Source organism: Saccostrea echinata, unplaced genomic scaffold (assembly GCF_033153115.1).
Source record: "Saccostrea echinata isolate AGI-Se365-2 ecotype Australia unplaced genomic scaffold, CSIRO_AGI_Sech_v1 ptg000014l, whole genome shotgun sequence".
Taxonomy (NCBI): Eukaryota; Metazoa; Mollusca; class Bivalvia; order Ostreida; family Ostreidae; genus Saccostrea; species Saccostrea echinata.
In genome coordinates this window covers 1,772,292-1,794,715 of record NW_026889763.1, presented here as the reverse complement: position 1 = coordinate 1,794,715, position 22,424 = coordinate 1,772,292, and the positions used below count along the sequence as shown (strand labels likewise).

The following is a 22,424-nucleotide window of genomic DNA, read 5'->3' as shown; positions in this document are numbered from 1 at the left end:
CCTGTTAAAATTTGTTCTTGAATTTAAATTTGGTATGGCTTTACACGTTATACTCGGTTGAGAAAAATTGTGAAATTAAATATATACATACATACTCATAGAAAAAATATTAATTTAAGTTAATTAAAATAAAAGATATATCTAAAAACGTATTTCAAGATATTTTATAATGCTAAATTTAAAAGGAATATTTCTTTCTGCTTATTTCAACAGTAAGGCTCTATTTAAAGAATTTAATTTTTTAAAGGTGAAAATTAAGACAACACCAATGCCTTTGAAAGTTGATCTCCAGTTATATAAAAAAAAAAACTAAAGTGCTTTTTAAACAGATAGGATCAGATTAAAACAAACAGAGCGTAAATTTGAAATCCCTTAGCAGCATTAAAACCATGACAACCTTTGCATTCAATAAGAAATATCACATTTTGCCCTTGGTATGTGTTACAAGGATCTTTCTCTATTATTTCGTTGTATTTTAACCTATAAGTGCTTATATTACTTATTTCAAGATATTTTATAATATTGACTTTATGATCCAATGCCGATCATTCTTTTAAAAGGAATATTTGTTTCTGTTTACTTCCATAGCAACGGTCTATTTAAAGAATTAATTTTCTAAATGTGAAAATTAAGACAACACTAATGCCTTTGAAAATAAATCTCCAGTTACATAAAAAAAATTAAAGTGCTTTTTAAACAGAGATGATCAGATTAAAACAAACAGAGAGTAAATCTGAAATCCTTTAGTAGCATTAAAACCATGGCAATCTTTGCCAATTAACAAGAAATATCACATTTTGCCCTTGGTACATGTATGTGAAACAAGGATTTTTGGATGTATTTTAACCTATAATTGCTTTTATTTTCAAGTGAATGACTTTTTAAAAATGAATGAGTAAAATAATTACATTTGAATACTTACATGTAGTTTCCATAGTAACACATATAATAGCTGATTTCACAGATATGTTTATCATGCATTTAACTTCAGGTCTTCAACTTTTGTTAAGTCATTAATACTTAAAAATACTTAATAAGCGTTACCTATGGGACTCTGAACATGTTAAAAATGTCATTTTTCAATCTTAAAGGCATGTTGCCATGATAACCATGACACATAGCAACCTATTTTTGTCTGATTGGAGTTTATGGTATCAAAGACTTTTATCAGAGAGAGTTTGGGGACATTCTGAGATTATGCGGTCCACAGCTGCTATGTTAGTTGCAAGTCATTACAAAGAATGACTCTTAAAAGACATATATCATAGAAACCTGAACAAGGAATACCTTCTTCGCAAAGGTTTTCGTGAAATAGCCGGTTTGAAAATATCTTTCTAGGGGGATCAAAAGAAAAAAAAAACCCAAGTTTATTATGAACTCAAGTTAATCCTGTTTTTATCGAGAGTTTTATGACAATTATTGAAATATTTTATATAAGTCATAACAATGTAGTTTTATACGCATCACTTAATTAAACATTTTTTTTTATTTTAATGATTACCTTCAGCAAGTAACAATGTTACATTGAAGATCGATACCTTGATAAAAGAGACACAGTTCTATCCTATTTGAGATCATCCTTTTAGACGAGTGAACCTGGTAGCGACTATATTGATTAGTGATAGACATTCGCTAGAAAGTTTGTGATATGCAGTTTAACACAATAATGCATTTTAACTTGTTATGTTTCAATTCAATTTACATTAGAAAACAACTCAATAATCAACGATTATCAATAATTAGGTGAAAATACATTAACTTTCGCATGCTAGGAGGAATTATAAAATTTTACATCGAAAAAGATGAATATATTGATGCGAACCTTAAAAAAATGTATGGAAATTTGATTCCACTAGGAATATGTATATTTAATCGAAAGGAAACATAAATGGAAACTACTGACATGTCTTTAAAAGTGATTCTTGTGAAAAAGAATGGACTTTGGCTTCCGGTGTTTAATTTACTTATTGTACTTCTCATTATTTGTTTTGTGGGAGGATCCAACATAACTATAGGTAAGCAATTAACTAGTATATATAAAAGCTTTTTTTGGAAATTAACTTTTATTTGAAGAGAAAACGTTAGATTATCAAATATTTGTCAAACGTTAAAAAATTTAAATGTTTTTCAACCACAAGGAAGAAATTCTTTGATATGGTTAAGGCTGCAGTTAATTAAACTGTGGGTAAAGATTCAAAATTACGATTGAATTGAAAGGCAGATTACCTGTACCAGACGGAAGCGCCTCTTGATAAAATACTTTTGCGAGTAACACCTTTTTAAGAAATATATTGAGACTTTTACTACAACTGTGACACAATAGTTTCTTGTATTTTTAAAGTTATACACGTATACGTGTCTTTGCTAGTCTATTTCATAGTACCCCCCGGTATTCATTCACAAATAATATACTAAAACCAGACCTACAGCAAATATTCATCCAATGTCACGCGAGCACAGAGGCATTTTGCGTGTGTGTATTTTTTTGTATTTTTTAACAAAGGGTCTGATATGACCTTGATATTTTGATACTTTTTTTCTATCCAGTAAGTTTATACATGTATATCCTAAATGTATGGGTGTTTAAGAAATATTTGTGAATATCTTGGACTTATTTTTAAAGGGTCTACGCTGTTGCTTTTTAGTCAATAGCCATGGTGTGTTAGTGGGGCAGAAATTTCAGATAAATGTCTGTTTCATCTACATCCATGGATACATCATCTATAACAAACCTTCAAAAAGAAATATACCTATCCCATAATAAAGAAACTTCTATTGTTTCCTTTCCTCCAACATATATATTATCCAGTTGTATGTCCTTTTGTTTGTTTGTCAAACATTTTGTTTTTCCAAGAGCATTTTTGTTAATTTTATGGTACACACATTGTTCCTCTGATAAGACAGTTTACTCTCATTTGGAATTGGTGATTTTTATTCCCTTAAACTATTGTAAAGTTAAAAGGTAGTTGTAGTAAAAAGTATGCTTAAACTTTTTAGCATTACAAGCATGATTTAAATTGATTTTGAAAAAATAAATAGAATGAAAGCAATATATATATATATATATATATATATATATATATATATATATATATATATATATATATATATATATATATATATATATATATCTTATAAAACAGAGGGGGGGGGGGGTTGGGGGGGGATTAACCTTAAGAGATGAGATTGTTGGTCATTTTCAAAAGCGTTAACCCTTAAGTGACTAAAATTCGAAGCATATTCTAATTTCTCAAAGCTTTCTCTTAAACTTTGAGAATGAAATATATGGAGATAACGAACAGTATTCAATCTCAAAAGTCCATTTAACAATACAAAATAGGAGCAGAGCAAACACGGACCTCCAAACATCAGAGGTGGGATCAGGTGCCATGGAGGAGTGATTATCCCCTGCCGACCGGTCACACCCGCCGCGTGCTCCTTGTCATGATCGGGAAATAACGGAAAAATCCGTCGACAATTCAGTGTGTAAATAATGGCCTAACAATTAGTATGAAAAACGTCAGTCAGCATTTGACTCAATGATAAATTGTATTTGCTGACAAGGTCATTGTATCGACCATAGAACTTACGAAATGATGACTTTAAAAGAGACAGCTGATATTCTTGTTTCATCAATTTATTTGTCAATAATTTACCTCGTTTTAGAAATTGTACATACGTAGAGCATGCTCTTGCGTATCGAATTAACTGAGAGATATATACCCCGTATGCAGGTGATGAAGGTATATTGCTGCATAAGTAAGGGAAGTTGACGATTGAAAAGTTAAAGTCATCACGTTTATCATAAAGCTTGGTTGTTAGATTACCATTAACGTCTTTTTCAAGTAAAATATCCAAATATGAAACAGATGTGTCAGAATCTGTGGTATCTTTTATCTCAAGCTCACCAGGATATATCGTATCGACATAAGAATGGAAATAGCCATTGTTAATTGATAATACTTCGTCGATATATCTAAATGTCGAGTTGAAGGCCACAGCAAGTGTTTTCTTCTTTTCACGTACAAGATTTTGGACAAATTCTGCTTCATATGAATACAAAAAAGGTCTGCTAATAACGGGGCGCAATTGGTACCCATAGGTATTCCAATAGATTGTTGGAAGACCTGGTCTCCAAAAACCACATAGAAATTGTCAATCAGAAACTCAAGCATCTTTTTAATGTCAACTTCAGAGTACTTGTGTGTACAATCAGAATGTTTTTAACAAAATAATTTTGAAAATGACCAATGATAAGGTTAGTATATTTACGAGTTCCATTTGTATTGAAAAAGCAGCTGTCAATGATATCAAAAAGCCTGGACTTTAATTTATCGTGGGGAATGGTTGTGTATAAAGATGAAAAGTCATCATAAGTTTTTAAGCTGTTGATTCTGGTAAAATCTTGTGATTTCAAAATTTCCAAAAGTTCCTTGGAATTTTTAAGTACCCACATCTGATTTACACCACTTCTCGAATATATTGTTGCACAGTACTCTTGAAGTTTCTCCTTCACCACTGCTAATATCTTAGTGAGGAGTGAAGATAGAGGCTTGGTTGAACATTTACTGGAACGCGCTATGTATCTTTGTTTGTAAGGATTTTTATAAAGTTTCAGAATCCAATATAAATATGATAAATCAAATTCATTTTGGTTGTTTGGAATATTAAAAATATTCAAAACTGACATATGATTTTGAAGAATTTCTTCCTTAGAAAGGGAACTATGAGTATAAGAATTAAGACATGAATCTATTACTACATGTATGAAATTTTGACTTACCTAAAAATCATTCAATATATCAATTTTCTACATATTTTCTTCTCTTATTTTTTCTCTGCCATTATTAATTATTTCATACATTTAATATAACACTATGTTTATGTTGTATTCTATCATGAAAACGTAATAAACCTGCAATAGAATTAATATCGAACATTTGGATACAAGCTGGGACAATGGCTTTAAGAACCACAATTCTCTCATTCAAAGTAATGGACCATACGACCTGTAGTGGCTGAACCTTAAGCCTTGTCATTATTTTCAGAGATAATGCCATGTTTTATGACAATGAATATCATAACTAGTATTTATTGACGGAACCAGAATAGTATGTTGTTTAATATATAATGTACTTAATAAACATATATTCAGAAGTCCTTGAAGTCTAACTAATGATACTCCTTAGAAAAGTGTTTCCTGCATAATTTTTCACTTACTCTTTCAAACTATTTTGCGAAAGCAATTCACATCAATCGATGTTTGACCTTATGTTAACATTTCCTTACTTATCAATATTTCATAGTGGCCTTTATTACGGTCATTATCTTAACAATGGCAATTTAAAATTCTACCAAGCTTGAAGTCATGTCAGGCATTTTGTTAGGAGATTCACGATTGAATACTCATACTTTTTTTTAATATAATTGAATTGTGATCTAAGACATGTACGAAAAAGAAATAAAAAGATTTTTAAGTACTTGCATTCACAAATAATTTTTTTCTGGATTGATTGATTGTATATTGTTTTACGTCCCATTCGAGAATCTTTCACTCATATAGAGACGTCACCATATAGGGCTTCAAATTTTGACCTTTACTCGGCACTCAGGGCCATTGAGCAGTGAGGGATCTTTATCGTGCCAACGCCTGCCGTGACACGGGGCCTCGGTTTTTAAGGTCTCATCTGAAGGACCCGCAACTTTCACTTCAAAGTGCCGAGCGCATGGCGAAGGAACAGTTGCTACCTATTTTTTATCGACTTAGGTCTGTCGCGGCCGAGATTCGAACTCACGACCTCCCGATCACGGAGCGAGCGCTCTACCGACTGAGCTACCGTGAACGGTTTTTCTGGATTGAGAAGGAAAACTGACATAAAATTTTTATTTTTACAAATTTTTATTTCGTAAACATAAATCGTATATTAAATGTTTATATTCGTGAAACATACTTTATCTTCAAGATGTCTAACAGATTGGGAAGATTCCGTGACGTTTTCCTTACTTTTATTATAATAAAACAAAGCCCACTTGTGAAAGTTAGCATCTAACCAGTTTTTACAATCGATTGATAAAGTGTTGATGATGATAATGAGTAAAAAAAAAAAAATCCACTTCACGTCATTTTCTCTGTTCGAAGATAACAATGCATTTAAGTCGTATTAGACGCAATTCTAACAAACTGAACATAAAGTAGAGCCAAAGCTTTTAAATTTTAGTGAGTGAAATTGATATCATCTCGCAAAATCCATTGTCTAATGAGTTATTTAGGGAAAAGGTGATGTTTGATCTCAATAAATGTAATGATCAAACTCTGTAAACTGCAATTTGTGTTTTTCCCATAATGCCATGGCATCTCAATTCCATGAGACAAAGAATAGCAGTTATATAAAAGTCAACTCAATGCTCTACTTAATCTTCTTGCGAAAGTATTGCTTTTTTACTGTTATAGGTTTAAATGTAATCAATATTTCAAGAAATTTACCCTTTTAAGGATCATAATTGTCTCTCTCTGAACACTAGTTTTGTTGTATTATTTTTGCTTTAGAAGAGGAAAATGCCCTATTGCGTGTAGACAATGTTCTCAACATACGAAACATTGATTAGTTTTGTCACTGAATTACAGATTTCATGTTTGTCATTTGCCAACAACTGTAATTTACATGGATGAGATAAGCATTTATTATATGTGCATATGGTAATGAGTAGTTGTATTGTGTTGCATTACATTTTTTTATGAAGTTGAGGTATCAACGAGATGTGCAATTGGATGTGTTATTGTTGATAGAAAGGATATTTGATAATAAGTGACATATTGTTCTTTGAAATCATTGCAAATTAAATTTGAAAACACTTATCAGGAGCTGGTGCCCTCTTAAATATTGTCTGCATGGTAATAACTATACACTTTTCCAGAGAGAGAGAGAGAGAGAGAGAGAGAGAGAGAGAGAGAGAGAGAGAGGGAGAGAGAGAGAGAGTGAATAGGTTAAAGGATATATTAGACTCTTATTTAAATTTCATTCTGTATTATTTTTTATTTACAAAACCAAAATCTTAATCGAAAAATACTTAATACCTGACATAAATTTTGAGGTAAACGTACATGATGGCATGGTAATTTACAAATTAAAACAAATAAAAATCACATCAATGTTTAGAGACTTGTTTCTCTTGAGGGACATCATAAAACCAATCGACATCAGTGCACTACAATTATTTAATAAACCCGTATTGAGTTTTTCTGACATCAGTTATAATATCAGACGAGACAAGTGCATTATTTCAAAAACTCACAATGTCAGAAGATTAGGTCTCTAGGTCATTATGCACTGGGTGTTCTTGTTTCAATTGTTTATATTATCTAGAGTTTCTTTATTGCCTGCAATCAATAAATATTTTGTTTTAACGTCTTTAAACACGATAATGAAATATATAGAAGATAATGATATAAATGAATAGAAATATATAACACATTTTATTTCCTCAAGAGAAATTTTTTTTCTGAATATCTGAAATTGTGATTTTTTTACTCTCCATTTTTGAAAAAATATACCGCCTAGATCCTCTTGCTTTTAATTCATACTTCTTATCTCTCCACTAATAATTGAACTACGCATAATAGTTTGACATTCCTGTTCTCAATTCCATATTTAAACACTCAAATTTTAGCTTAGAGACCATACTTTGATTCAAAATTGTTTTCAGAAATGGTTTTAACTTATCGAGATATACGGCAAGCTCTTAAGGGTCTTGATCTCATTAGCCCTTATTGACAATATAATACGGAAATTTCTGCATAAAGGGAATGTCTTAGAACATCAATTTTAATAACTTCTTTTCAATATCCTTTCACGAAGTAATTCTAATGAATGAAGTATTTGTGGGCAAAGATCTGGACCACAGCCCTTACTTTTCTACAAATATAAATTATTAGTTAATATAAGAAGATTCAGAATGTCAAAATGAATAACTTTATAGCAGGAATGTATTTCAAAATTTGGACTTTCATAGAAAGTGAATAATTTTCAGCCGTTTAAATTTACTATAAGGGACCTGGCCCTTTTTTTTGATATTCATCAACAGAACTAAGAAACTCTTCGTTCTCCATGACTTTATAATTAATTACTCTTAGTTTTTAGATATAAGACGAACATTAATTAAGGGATTGGTCCCTTCTGCCCTTTTTGGTGATATATATGGATATATACAAACTGGAATTATTTAAAATCGTCAAGTGAACAACTTTATTCAATAACTTCCTCTAAAAAATATAAATGCGAACAATGTATCACAAAAGAACTTAAGACCAAAATCTACTTGACAATATACATCGTTGATTCTTTTCGTTAATGAAATTCTGATTTTCATGAAACTGAAAAACTCAGCTTTGCAATTTTTATACAAGTATAAACTTACAAATCTATGAAGTTGGCAAAGAATTGACGGGGAAGACACCATGAAATTCAACCATCTTCGAAAGATCTTCTGTACATAGAATTTAAGGAGAGAGAGAAAAAAGAATAAAAAGTTAAAAAGACAGAAGACGCTAACAACAAGGTCTTTCGTCGAAGACGGAGGACCTTAACAAATCAAAATCTCTGGAAATCTCTAATGAATCTTAAAAGTTACATTTGTTAATCTTTTACCACGTGTATCATCCTTAATGGCAATGTCTTAATATGAAATTATATCGGTATTCTCATAAATCGTGGAGGTTTTATCATGAAGTAAACTGCAACATTATTAGACTAGGCATTACCTTTGTGATTTCAATCTTTCTGTATATAATATATTCTTTTTATTTTATTAGACATGTGATTTATTTATACATGTAATCTAACATGAAAGTCATCAGTCTTTACCTTCTATTTCATTATTAATCACATTTAAGGAATATCCCTAAAGAAAAAAAAATACCGTCTGTTTGTACGTCACATAATCGTGGTTGGGCCATCATTTTTTAACCTTTTAATGGAATAAATGCAAAGTTAATATTTATTCTGTCCCAGATTGAGATGAAAATATAACAATTTACGGTAGATAGAAATTCAAATCCTTGGTGAAATTTAGTTTATCGAAGTTTAGTAATTTAGAATTTTTAGTTAACTTTATACTTAAGAAATGATATTGATAAATCATCAAAGCTACTTATAAAATAATATCAATTTTTATCAATTTGTAGAGACATCTGAGCGTCTAAGATAAATTAAAGTGCTCCTCAAGGACGTCATCATGTGACGTTTATGATGAAATATATGGAGATAACGAACAGTATTCAAGCTCAAAAGTCCATTATACAATACAAAGTAGGAGCAGAGCAAACACGGACCTCCAAACATCAGAGGTGGGATCAGGTGCCATGGAGGAGTGATCATCCCCTGCCGACCGGTCACACCCGCCGCGTGCTCCTTGTCATGATCGGGAAATAACGGAAAAATCCGTCGACAATTCAGTGTGTAAATAATGGCCTAACAATTAGTATGAAAAACGTCAGTCAGCATTTGACTCAATGATAAATTGTATTTGCTGACAAGGTCATTGTATCGACCATAGAACTTACGAAATGATGACTTTAAAAGAGACAGCTGATATTCTTGTTTCATCAACTTATTTGTCAATAATTTACCTCGTTTAAGAAATTGGTCATACGTAAAGCATGCTCTTGCGTATCGAATCAACTGGGAGAGATACACCCCATATGCAGGCGATAAGGGTATATTGCTGCAGAAGTAAGGGAAGTTGACGATTGAAAAGTTAAAGTCATCACGTTTATCATAAAGCTTGGTTGTTAGATTACCATTAACGTCTTTTTCTAGTAAAATATCCAAATATGAAAAAGATGTGTCAGACTCTGAGGTATCCTTTATTTCAAGGTCAATGGGATATATTGTGTCGACATATGAATGGAAATAACTATTGTTATTTAATAATACTTCGTCGATATATCTAAATGTTGAATTGAAGGCCACGGCAAGAGATTTTTTATCTTATGTATAAGAGTTTGAATGAATTCTGCTATATATATGAATAAAAAAATAGATCTGCTAGCAACGGTGCGCAATTGGTACCCAGAGGAATTCCAATAGATTGTTGGAAGACCTGGTCTCCAAAAACCACATAGATATTGTCAATCAGAAACTCAAGCATTTTTTTTAATATCAACTTCAGAGTACTTGTGTGTTCAATTAGAATGTTTTTTAAAAAAAATAATTTTGCAAATGACTAATGACAAGGTAAGTAAATTAACGAGTTCCATTTTCATTGAAAAAGCAGCTGTCACTGATATCAAATTGCGTGGACTTAAATTATTCTAGGGAAAAATTGTATACAGAGTTGAAATATCGTAAGTTTTTATGTAATTGATTTAGTAAAATTTTGTGGTTTCAAATTTTCAAAAAGTTCCTTGAAATTTTTAAGTAATATCCACATCTGATTTACACCACTTCTCGAATATATTGTTGTATAGTACTCCTGAAGTTTCTCCTTCAATGCTGTTAATATTTTAGTGAGGAGTAAAGAAAGAGGCCTGGTAGAACATTGTAGGTTTTTTTCACTTCTGAATTGGTGAACACAGAAGGATAGATGGTTTTCATATTGCTACTCAATCGTTAATGCGAGATTTTGACATACATCTGATACAATTAGTACATTCTGACAAAGTGCCAAGGTCTTCTTTTTCATGTCTGGCCCATCACCTGGCGTAATCTTCCACAGAATTCAAAATATTTATGAAATTATGATTCCAGTTGAAAGATTGAGGTTCCTAAATTTTGGCCCTTTTAAAATAATAAGTAATTTAAAGTCCTCATTATTAATTATGTTTACGTCACCTGTAATAACGTGTCCAAGAGGACTTTAGTTGTAGGTTGTTGGAGGATTATGTTTCATAACAATGAACTCAGTTTGTTTGAATAGCTCAATGTCCAAGCTCTGTAAAGTTTTCTTGTAATTAAAAAGTTTGGAAGCAAAAGTCAATGTAAACTTGTAGGATATTCTGGGTGTAGACTTCAAATGGAAATACGATGGATGGAATACAAGATTGGACCCTTTAGAGATTAAGAATATTACTTAATTATATTAACCTCGTCAATTCATTTGTTGGCATATTGAAGTTTAAGGACAAAAAGGATGGATTTAGTTGTATTTTCTTCTGTAAAACTTGGCTGTTTAAAAGCCTAAAATTTGCAACATCCATAACCACAAATCCGAGCATGTAACCTGGTGTCGAGGAACCTAAATATGGATTTCCTTGACTATTACAAATAGACTATTCAAAACTTTCAAAGGGACAGAGTTAAGTTTGGTGCGAATGTTAAGAAGGCCTAACTGTTTATTTACATAAGGTAGTAGTGAATCAAAGGAGACATCGTGTATACTATAAACCAACTTTTATTCGCGTGCGAGAAATATTCGCGAGTTTCGCGACCTACTTTAACTCGCGAATTTTAATCGCAGCGAACAATTTATTTTGCTTTGTTTTTGTATAGAATAATTCCTCAGTCGCGAAAATTAATCGTCGCGGATTGATTTGAAACTGACTAATCGCGAATAAAAGTTGATGCGAATAATAGTTGGTTTGCAGTAATAGGTTTATTGTAAGACCGATGTCCATGACTACGCTTACATCTCTTTGTTCTGTTATGGATATGATCAATAAGGCATGATGTACTGTTTGTTTGTGTTTCATACTATTTATTTATTTGTGTACAATAAGACATATATTCTGTGTTAACTTCTATAAATTTAAAAAACGAAGTACATAGCGAGCAACAATAAAATAAGAAATAATGTATAGGAAAAATTTTCTATCTGAATTTCTAAAAATAGTGATTTGATGATTTTATTACTCTATTCCTGAAAACTGTACCGTCTGGTTCTTGTTGTTTTCATTTCATTAGTCATATTCTCTCATCTAATACCAAAATACAACACATCCATAATTCAAGAACCTTATATCATTTGTATTCTGGTATGTTTCTATTCTTGTCTTAATATGAAACTCTATAAGTAATCATTTTCATCATGGAGGTTTGTGACGGTACAAATTGTCGTTCTGTGCATATTGTCGTTGGTGAACAATATGAACCTAACCTCACCTTACTGCAAATATTGTTGTCCATTGACAAGTATTGTCGCCCACTGAAAAAGTAAATAGGGAGAATTCACCATGCATCGGACACCCTAACGCTCGTACTTCAACAAGTTCAACATGTTCCAGATATTGCTAACTACTGAACATTATCAAAATGAAGCTTAACATGTATTTCGTGATTAAAATATGAAATTGTGATACAATTCTTTTGCTAATTACTGAGAAAATATCATTAAAATACGAGTTTTTGGAATGAACCACAATTTACCATGGATCGGACAATATTTACCATGCATCGTACAAACGGTATATTGAAGAGGAAAAACGTCCTACCTTCATCGCGATGGCCTTCAAAATATCTGAAATGCGTATAAATTAGTGAGATGAAAATATTGTTATGCTTCAATTAAAAATTAACTCTCTTATTCAATTTGATTGACTATATCGTTGACAAATGAGGAGATATATTGAGTTGCATCACATCACCTAGGATAGGCCTTGCGATGAAATGCCTCTTGATGACAACTTGCGCCTTGGTCAATGGGGTTATCATAGATCTTCTAGTTTGAAGAATTAAAGAGAGCTCACTTCTTCTTGTCATATATCGACAACCTGTATTTTCACTGAATATTTGGAGTTTATATTTTATTATTTTTGTATAAGCCGCTGTCAGTTTTGTATCATTGATGTTATTTCTAAAAAGGAAGTTATTATCCATGCAACGGACAATGCCCGATGCATGGTTTATTTGTGTACAATGTATGTTGAAATGAACACATTATTAAAAAAATAAGTCTAAGAAAATAAATACATGTGCAAACTTGAAATGATTTTTTTTTTTAATTTCAATAAAATTAACAAAATTAGCATTAACATAATTCACCTAAGACAGACTCGTTCCTTTGAAGTCTAATGAAAGAAAGACAACTCTGAAAATTGAAAATTTGCGAAACCATAACACTCTGGTTACTCCCCTTTCATGGTTCAGATATGGCATCATTTCAAGACCATTATCGTGGTATTTTTATCATAAAATGACAGGAAAAATCTTCTGCTTTAAGAAAGAAACAAGACAAATTATAAAGACATTCAGGTTTGAAACAAGTTTATTGCTTAAAGTTGTGCGACACATGTACATATTGCCGCTGGAAGCAATACACACTCACTGTGCATACTCTCACTGTAGATATTATCGCCCGATAATTATAATTGTTTTAGGATATTTTTTGTTGTTTTGTGAATGTAATGCATGTTTAAATCACAAAGAATTGTCTCATTGGCATATTGCATGAAGTATTATTTTAATAGTCTGGGTTACTCTTTAAATATTGATATTCGTGAATTAAAATGAAAATGGTATTCAAATTGAATATTACAGCTTTTAATGTCATTTTTAATTCTTATGAAGCTAAAATGCTTCAATTAAAATAAAAGTTGCAGCATGAGGAGACAGAATGGTGCAGTTAATCTAATTAATATAATTTCATTTGATAATATATATTTTTTTCTTATTCTCTATCCTATTCCAGTAATACATTCTTCAAACAAACTTTTTGCGACAGAATATGCGGATATCGTTGCCGACCACAATATGTGCCAGCATGTAAGATATATTTTGTCGTCCATTCTTCAGGAAAAAAAAAGAGCTAATCTCGGCGCAAACTGTCGCCAGTGTCAATATGTACCGATGGACGACAATGAAAGATCGATGAAGATAACGAACAGTATCATGCTGAAAGTCCATTGAAACGACACAAATTTGGAGCAGAGCAAACACGAACCTCTAAAAACATCAGATTTGGGGTAAGTTGCAATAGAGGAGGAAGCGTCTCTTGTCGACCGGTCACACCTTCCATGTAGTACTTGCCATTATCGGACAAACGGAAAAATGCGTAGACACTTCAGCGTGGAAATAATGGCCTAACAATTTGCAGGAAAAAATATAAGAAAACATTCAATTTAACGCAGACAGGTTATATTTGCTAACAAGGTCATTGTATCGATCATAGAAATTGCAAAAGTGTTGACTTCAAACAAGACAGTTGATATCCTTGCACCATCAACTTTTAATAATTGTTCGTTCAATTTGTCGCAAAAAGTCTTTTAAAGCATAATTGTCTAATTATGTGTGTTATTCAAGCTGTACAGCCATCTGAGTTTTCCCTCTTTTATATAATTACCATATATACTCAAATCTTAGCTATAGTTAACAATAGTTTACTATTGTATTTTTTTGTTAGGGTAGGGTCGAAGCAACAAGAGGCCAACCTGAGTCTCAAAACCTCTCAGACAAATGAATACTTAGTCCATATATGTAGAATCCAAAAACTTCAAAGATATAAATATATCCATGATTTCATCAGTTTTAAATAAAGTATGTTAAGGCTTGACGCCAATCTTACAGATTAAACCTTATTGTTGAAGCAGAAATTTCTATATTCTGTTTAAAAGTTTGCCTCCCAATTGTTAGCCTACCCTAGCCCAGGGGTAATGATTTGAACAAATCTGAATCTTCACTAAATGGGGAATTTGTAATTGTATAAAAATTATTGAAGTCCTTAACAAGTAAAAAAAGAGAAGAATGAGAGGTCTATTACCTTTAATTCCTATCCCTAGCTGTATTCTTTATTGTGACCGAACCCTAGGGACTGGGAACATAATTTAAACAAATTTGAACCTACATTTTTTGATCATATTCTAAAAGCTTTTTAATAACTCTTGTCTTTTCTGGCTCAGTGATTCTTTTTAAATAACACATCCCTACTGATTATCTCCCCTTTTATGAAGAAGTGGCCATCATTTCAAGGAATACGCAGTGCAATTAAGTTGCGCAATGAAAATAACAGCGATTTTTTTGCGATGAGACACAGATTCTTTATCAGGATGAGCGGAAATTTATGTTTGTACTTTACTAATATCGGACAAAAGTAATATGGCTAAAACTACTTAATGGGGACGATTAGATATCATGTCACGAGATGTGGAATTTACATCATTTTAGCAAATATATTTAAGTAATGAGGGCATACAATTTCAAAAGTGCAAGAGCATAACAAAGTTGAAGTTCTAAGTTTGGTTTATAAATATTTTCAAAATCCTTTGTTGTTTGTGAAAAATACTGCTATCCTATATAGTTTTTCTGTTTAGTTGCCTATACCTTGCTATATGGAATTTAACAGATCACAGAACAGCATGCAATAGTAAGATTTGATATATCCTAATATGCACTTTAGAATTTTGATTCATGAAATATGAAATGGGAACAAGGACTTTGTAATTCAATATTATAATTAGTTCTGAATGATGCTCTTTTTCTTGCATGATACACTAGACAAAATTGCTAACGCACCACTTATTATTCTTATTTGTGAATTGATCATTTTCCTGATTGGTACTAATATATAAAATATGCCATCTTTTCCAAAACAGTTGGATTGACAAATGTTTTGGTGTCATGTCAAGACCCTTAAAGGACCTTCTTGTCCGAAAACCAATTTCCCGACGTGCACTGCGCTCAGTTTTTTCCAAAATATGAAGTTGGTGATTACCGATGGTGGCCCGTGAGGTTGCGACGGGAGCAGTCTCCCACTTAAAAATCAAATGATATATCCTGATTGACTACCATATCGTAGTAGTAATCCAGTGCCTTGACGTCCCTACCAAATCCACCCAACTTCCGGTTGCCCCAATTTTGTGGAACAATCTTGAAGTTATTGTGTGGTGCTTACTTAATGCCGTCGCTATCTATTGTAAACATTTTTATGATTGTTTATTCATTTTCAACAATCTTTCGTCAAAGAAATGCATAATCTTTTAATTGTTTTAATTTTTCACGAATTTCTTCAAAGGAACCCCCTGCAGACACCATACTGGCTGCCTTAGCACGCTCTTCTAGAGTCAAACGCCGCATACGGTGTAACTTTTTTCCTGAGTTTTTAATTAGTACAAACATAAAGAACACAACCACAAAGAAAAATATTTAAATTTATTCCACCAAAAAAGTATGGACATGATTTTAATTTTTTCTATGAAGTGGTTATGCTTCAGTTAACATTGTTGTCATTTATCAGTTGAAACATTTAAGCGTCTCTTTTTTTATTAAAGTAACATAATTATATATCAAAAACATCATAAACAAGTTTTGAAAAGAAAAATATTAATTTATTTAGGTGGTGCGTTAGCAATTTTGTCTAGTGTATACTACATATATGATTTTTCTATTGTCCTGGGCTTTTCATCTAATGACTCTTACTTGACACTGACCTGCTTTACATGAATATTACATTGTACATACTATCAATCTATATCTTTAGAATCCGGAGAGGAAATAAGTTTATATCGATCATTTCTATTTACCTTCATCAGGCCCTCTTCAAAAGTACAATTACTGACTTGTCACATTTACACTAGTCATTGACATTGTATGATTTGGACGAAATTAATTTTCTGTCCTTTTCATGACCAGAAATCAGACAAACATGTATTTCGTGTTTCTGCGGTATGCAGCAGTTGTGTTCAACGTTTTTGAGTAAAGTGAAATTATATTTTCTGTAACTTATGAAATCCCAAGAGAAGTTGATCGCATGGGCAACGCGTATATTGCAAGAGAATGAAATAAATGTATAATTGTCTGTTTTAACGTGGAAATTTAAAGTGCTCTCACAATAGGGCATTGAATCGGTTATCCATTCGAAAATATATATTTTTGATTTGGTGTTTGTTTACTCTAAATACACTTAAAATATTGAATCAGTCATATACTTTCTTTTCATGAACTAGATGTTTCAATTGAAAAAGTATTTTACTTCAATCATAGCACTTCTGACAAACAACAAATATAAACAATGGTTGAAGGTAAATGAAACTACTGTAAATAAATTCATAAATGAATGAAAATTGAAATAAAACAACGTTTAAGAAAAGAGCTAAAAAAAAAAAAAAGCTGCACAACTAAGGTACATTTTACGTCCGTCTGGAAATGATGCTTACTTCTCTATGACACGTGATCCCAACTCTTATGTTTTTAGAGGTTCGTGTTTGCTCTGTTCCAAATTTGTATTGTATACAAATTGTAGACTTCTGAGCTTGATAACTGGTCGTTATCTTTAAATTTCATGTACACTTTCCCTATTTTTGGATACATCTTGTGATGAGTTTTGACGCTTCAGATTGCAATAGTTGAAATTAAGTTATTGTGATAAAAAAAACTGATGAAAAAATCAAAGAAATGATAAGGCAATGGGTTTTTTTCATTCACAGTTTTTTCGCTTAAAAGTGATATCAACAATTTAAAACAATTTCGAATAGGTGATTTCTCCTATTTATTTTGAATAGTTGATATCACCGATCCGAAAAGTGATATCACCTAATCGAGTAAGTAATATCACCATTTGAATAGATACAAATATATACCAGATCGACGCCTCATACATTCAACCTGTAGGGGATAGGCTTTTATATTCAGAGATAATGCCTTGTTTGACGACAATCAATATCATGCATATCTGTTAGTTACTAACAGGGTTAAAAGAGTATAATATGTAATGTTTGATATCCAAAATATAAATATAAGTTGTTTTCCTAGTAGCTTTAGTTACGTTATTCCTTAATAACGTGTTTCTTGCACAAACAAATCAATGGAAAATTTCTACTAATTTATTCATTTAAACCTTTGTTAAAAAACATTTTAATTCAATCAACGTTTGTCCTTTATTAACATTTCCTTCCCAATTCATCTATATTTCATTGCTTCCATTGTTACTGCCATTCTTTACGCCATGACATTTGAAAATTCTTCTGAATGTGAAGTCCTCTCTGCCATCTATTCGATAATACCGGGATTTACATTTCCTTTTTTCTCTGTAATAAATTTTTGAAAGTTAGGTTACTTGATTTCTTGATAGTTACACCTGAATGTAAATTTCCGCAAGTAAATTGTCTGGAGCTTAATATGCATGTCAATCTCGAGCGGCTGTCTTTGTGTATGTGGGCAGGGACTTTTGAAATTAAAATGGGATGCCTCGTGTATTTTAAATCTATTAGACAGCATTTTTTATTTATATTTACAAGTTTCATGCACAAATTCATGTAAATATAAGGAATCACTGTCTAGTTTGTTGGGTATGCCAGGGACATCAACGGCAGCTGGAAACGTGGAACGATTTATCCCACGTTTCCAGCCATCGTTGATGCCCTGGCATACCCAACAAACTAGACAGTAATTCCTTAAATAGATCCAAATTAGTTTTTTTTTTTTTTTTTTTTTTTTGACTTACAAATCGTAATGCTCACAATTTTATATATGATAATAAGTTTCATAAGGAAAAAACACCAAAAAACAAATTTATTTTTCGGAGTATTCATTGAAAATTTTTTTATGAATTCACAAGAAAAAAAGAAATAATTTGTAGGATATTTTCTTATTAAAAACAAATCAGAATTTTTTTTTTTTTTTTTTTTTTTTTTTTTTTTTTTTTTTGAAAATGTCGATGCTTTTTATGTAAGAAGGAATCACTGGTAAGAATATAAACAACAGAAGCTTTTCAAAAAAAAAAAAAAAAACTCTAAACACGGTAATCTATAGAATTCCATATACGACAGCCAACTGCTTACTGCCTACTGCTCACTGCCAACTGCTTACTGCCAACTGCTAACTGCTTACTGCCAACTGCTAACTGCCAACTGCCACACATATTTGAATAAATGTTCATATTTATATTTATATTTATGTGAATTTAAAAAAAAAAACAGGCGCGGATCCAGGAATTTTTTCCAGGAGGGGTCCACCCCAGTAAATAAAATCCAACCCAGAAATTGACAAGAAAAAACAAAACAAAAACGCAAACGTAAACTCCTTTCCTAAACGTGAAAAATTATTTCGGCGGGGTAGGTGGGGGGGGGGGGGAGGGAGGTTTGACTTCTTATGCTTAATATCTTCATGTCTATGACTTTTCATACCAACTTAACACGGATCCGCGTTTTCTAGGGGGGGGGGGAGGAAGGGGGTCCAAGGTCACTTTTAGTTGGTGAAGTTTATACATTTAATAAATGTACAAATTTCAAAGGAGTGGACCGAAACCCCACTCCCCCCTCTAGATCTGTTCATCTAAAACATAACTTTTTTGTAAAAAGAAGAGATATAAATCTTTAATTTGAGAAAAATTTTCACTATAGAAATTAACGGAAAATGGAAATTTATTTTCAAAACATCTTCCCCAGCGAAAAAACAAATCCTTTTTTCATTTTTTATTCTTTCCAAAGGTTTTGTTGACTCACGGGGGGGGGGGGGCACGTGTTTAAAGATTAAAAGGAGGAAAATAATCATTTTATTACCAATTTCAAATGAGATAACAAATAAAAAATGAACTTTATCATTTTATTAATTTCATATGTTGAATTTACATAAGTTAAAACATACGGTGAGATTTAAGAGTCATTTATCCATTTTCATGAGTATTTGAAAATCTGGTGATGTTTTCAGCCTGATTTCAATTGATAAAATTTTCTATCCTTATGATAGGAGTTGTATATAAGAGCATTAAACTTTTTGTCACTAGTTTTTTAAAATAATTACTTTATATTAATGAACTTTTCTTTGCATTCAAACAAGTTTTAATGTCCAAATTGCCATTATAATGAATAAAAAGTGGGTGGAAAATGTAGGCAGAATCGAGAGTTAGCGTGCGTAGTTCTTACAATAATAACAAAATTTGGAGGACTTGGGAATTTTTAAACTGTAAAGGCGAGGAAGGAGTAAATCGGAAGAAGGAGTATTTCCTCTTAAAAACAAAACATTTAATTTATACATTTCGTCGCAAGCAAATAATTTGGTAGCTTTTTTGGACGCGAGAAGAGCGGGGGCTGGGGGGGGGGGGGGGGGGGGAGTTCACATACGACAAAAGAACAAACTTTCAGAATGGTCTTGAGTAACATTTGTTGGTATATGTATTTATAATAGAAATATTACTGAAAGTTATAATAACAAATAACTTTTGCCGAGTATAAAACATCTAGTACATTTTATATATTTCGGTGTTTCTTTTTACACTAGGAAAAGTACTTATGTGTGGGAATTTTCATATGTATCTTATGTAAATCGTTTTAATGGCTAATGATAGACCTGTAAAAACATTCGTGGTGGTGGTGGTGGGCGTACCCACTAAATTTCCAACATATACTACATACATTAGTGCTCCCTCAATAAAGACGCCTGTGACTTTTTTTTATTCCTTGTCAATTATGTTGGGTTGTGCCCCCCCCCCCCCACACTGAAATTGCGCTTTGCTTTGGCTGAGAGCAACTATTTTTACATAGAGTAAAAGGCCTTTATGATTTTTTATTAGTATATCTGATATAAATGTATATACCAACAGAATTAAGCATGCGTATTAAAGATATTAAAGATAACAAAACAGGCAATATCATCTATGAGCAGTGGCAGTTGGCAGTAAGCAGTAAGCAGTAAGCAGTTGGCAGTAAGCAGTTGGCTGTCGTATATAGAATTCCATAGTTATCTTTAATAATAAGACAAGAAAATGTTTTGAATATTGAAGAAAAGTAAAAAACGGGCATAATTCACAACCGAAAAAAAATTAAAAAATGGTAAGGAATTAAAATTTCTTTACCACATAATTTTTCGAAAAGATTAAGAAATATCTTCTAGCAATTAAAAATATTTCAGGAAACTTTACTTTTTAGCTCACCTGAGCCGAAGGCTCAAGTGAGCTTTTCTGATCACATTTTGTCTGTAGTCCGTCTGTCCGTCTGTAAACTTTTCACATTTTCGACTTGTCCAGAACCACTGGGCCAACTTCAACCAAACTTGCCACAAAGTATTCTTGGGTGAAGGGGATTCAAGTTTGTTCAAATGAAGGGCCACGCCTTCTTCCAATTGGAGATAATTATGAATTCGTGAAAAATTAATGGCATCATTAAAAAATCTTTTTCTCAAGAACCACTGTGCTTGAAAATATGAAACTTATTTGGAAGCATCCTCAGGTAGTGTAGATTCAAATTTGTTCAAATCATGACCCCCGGGGTCGGGTGGGGCCACAATGGGCGATCAATGTTTTACATAGGAATATAAAGGAAAAATCTTTAAAAATCTTCTTTTCAAGAACAGCAAAGCCATGATTGGTCATATTTACATGGAAGCATCCTCAGATAGTGTAGACTCAAGTTTGTTCAAATCATGACCCCCGGGGGTCGGGTGGGGCCACAATGGGCGATCAATGTTTTACATAGGAATATATAGGAAAAATCTTAAAAAATGTTCTTTTCAAGAACAGCAAAGCCATGATTGGTCATATTTACTTGGAAGCATCCTCAGGTAGTGTAGATTCAAGTTTGTTCAAATCATGACCCCCGGGGGTCGGGTGGGGCCACAATGGGCGATCAAAGTTTTACATAGGAATATATAGGAAAAATCTTTAACAATCTTCTTCTCAAGAATAGCAAATCCATGATCGGTCATATTTACATGGAAGCATCCTCAGATAGTGTAGATTCAAGTTTGTTCAAATCATGACCCCTGGGGGTCGGGTGGGGCAACAATGGGTGATCAAAGTTTTACATAGGAATACGTAGTAAAAATCTTTAAAAAAAAAAAAACAACTATTTCTTAAGAACAGCAAAGCCATGATTGGTCAAATTTATATGGAAGCATTCTTAGATAGTGTAGATTGAAGTTTGTTCAAACATGACCCCTAGGGGTTGGATGGGGCCGCAATGGGTGATCAAAGTTTTATATAGGAATAGATAGGAAAAATCTTTAAAAATCTTGTACTTAAGAACTAAAGCCACGATTGGTCATATTTAAATGGAAGCATCCTCAGGTAATGTAGATTCAAATTTGTTCAATTCATCCCCCCCCCCCGAACCACTTTTATATTTAAACTTTTCAACCTTTCAAGGCTTTTTCCTAGCCATAGTGCTTAGGTGAGCGATGTGGCCCCTGGGCCTCTTGTTTTTCTATTACTTTACAGTTATACAGTAATTACACAGCTGAAAGTCTATTTCCTTTCTATAAGATAAAAAAAAACCATGCTTAAATTTAGATTTCTATGACGCACCTGCAAAGAACTCAAAACAAAGTAGGATTAAACCTTTCCATTTTCAGTGAGTAGAATCGATATCATCTCACAAAATCTATAGTATAATGAGTAATTTAGAGGGAAAAAGAGTATTCTTCACTTGTTTGGTGTACTAATCAATCGTTCTGAAATGTAACTGCAATTAGTGCTGTTCTATAATTCGATGCAATATCAAATTTGTTAGACAAAGACTAAGAGTATAATTCAATGTCAAACCAATGCTTTACTTAGTTTTCAAGTGA

General features: G+C 32.1%; 1 protein-coding gene across 1 annotated transcript in view; it reads left to right on the top strand.

The window, feature by feature from the left end:
• The first annotated feature begins 1,947 nt into the window (after positions 1-1,947).
• LOC133187104 (probable glutamate receptor) overlaps positions 1,948-22,424 on the top strand; it is a 43,342-nt gene continuing 22,865 nt past the window's right edge. The window contains exon 1 of the mRNA XM_061322464.1: positions 1,948-2,015. The gene's annotated coding sequence lies outside the window, so the exon portion shown is untranslated. The remainder of the gene's footprint in view (positions 2,016-22,424) is intronic.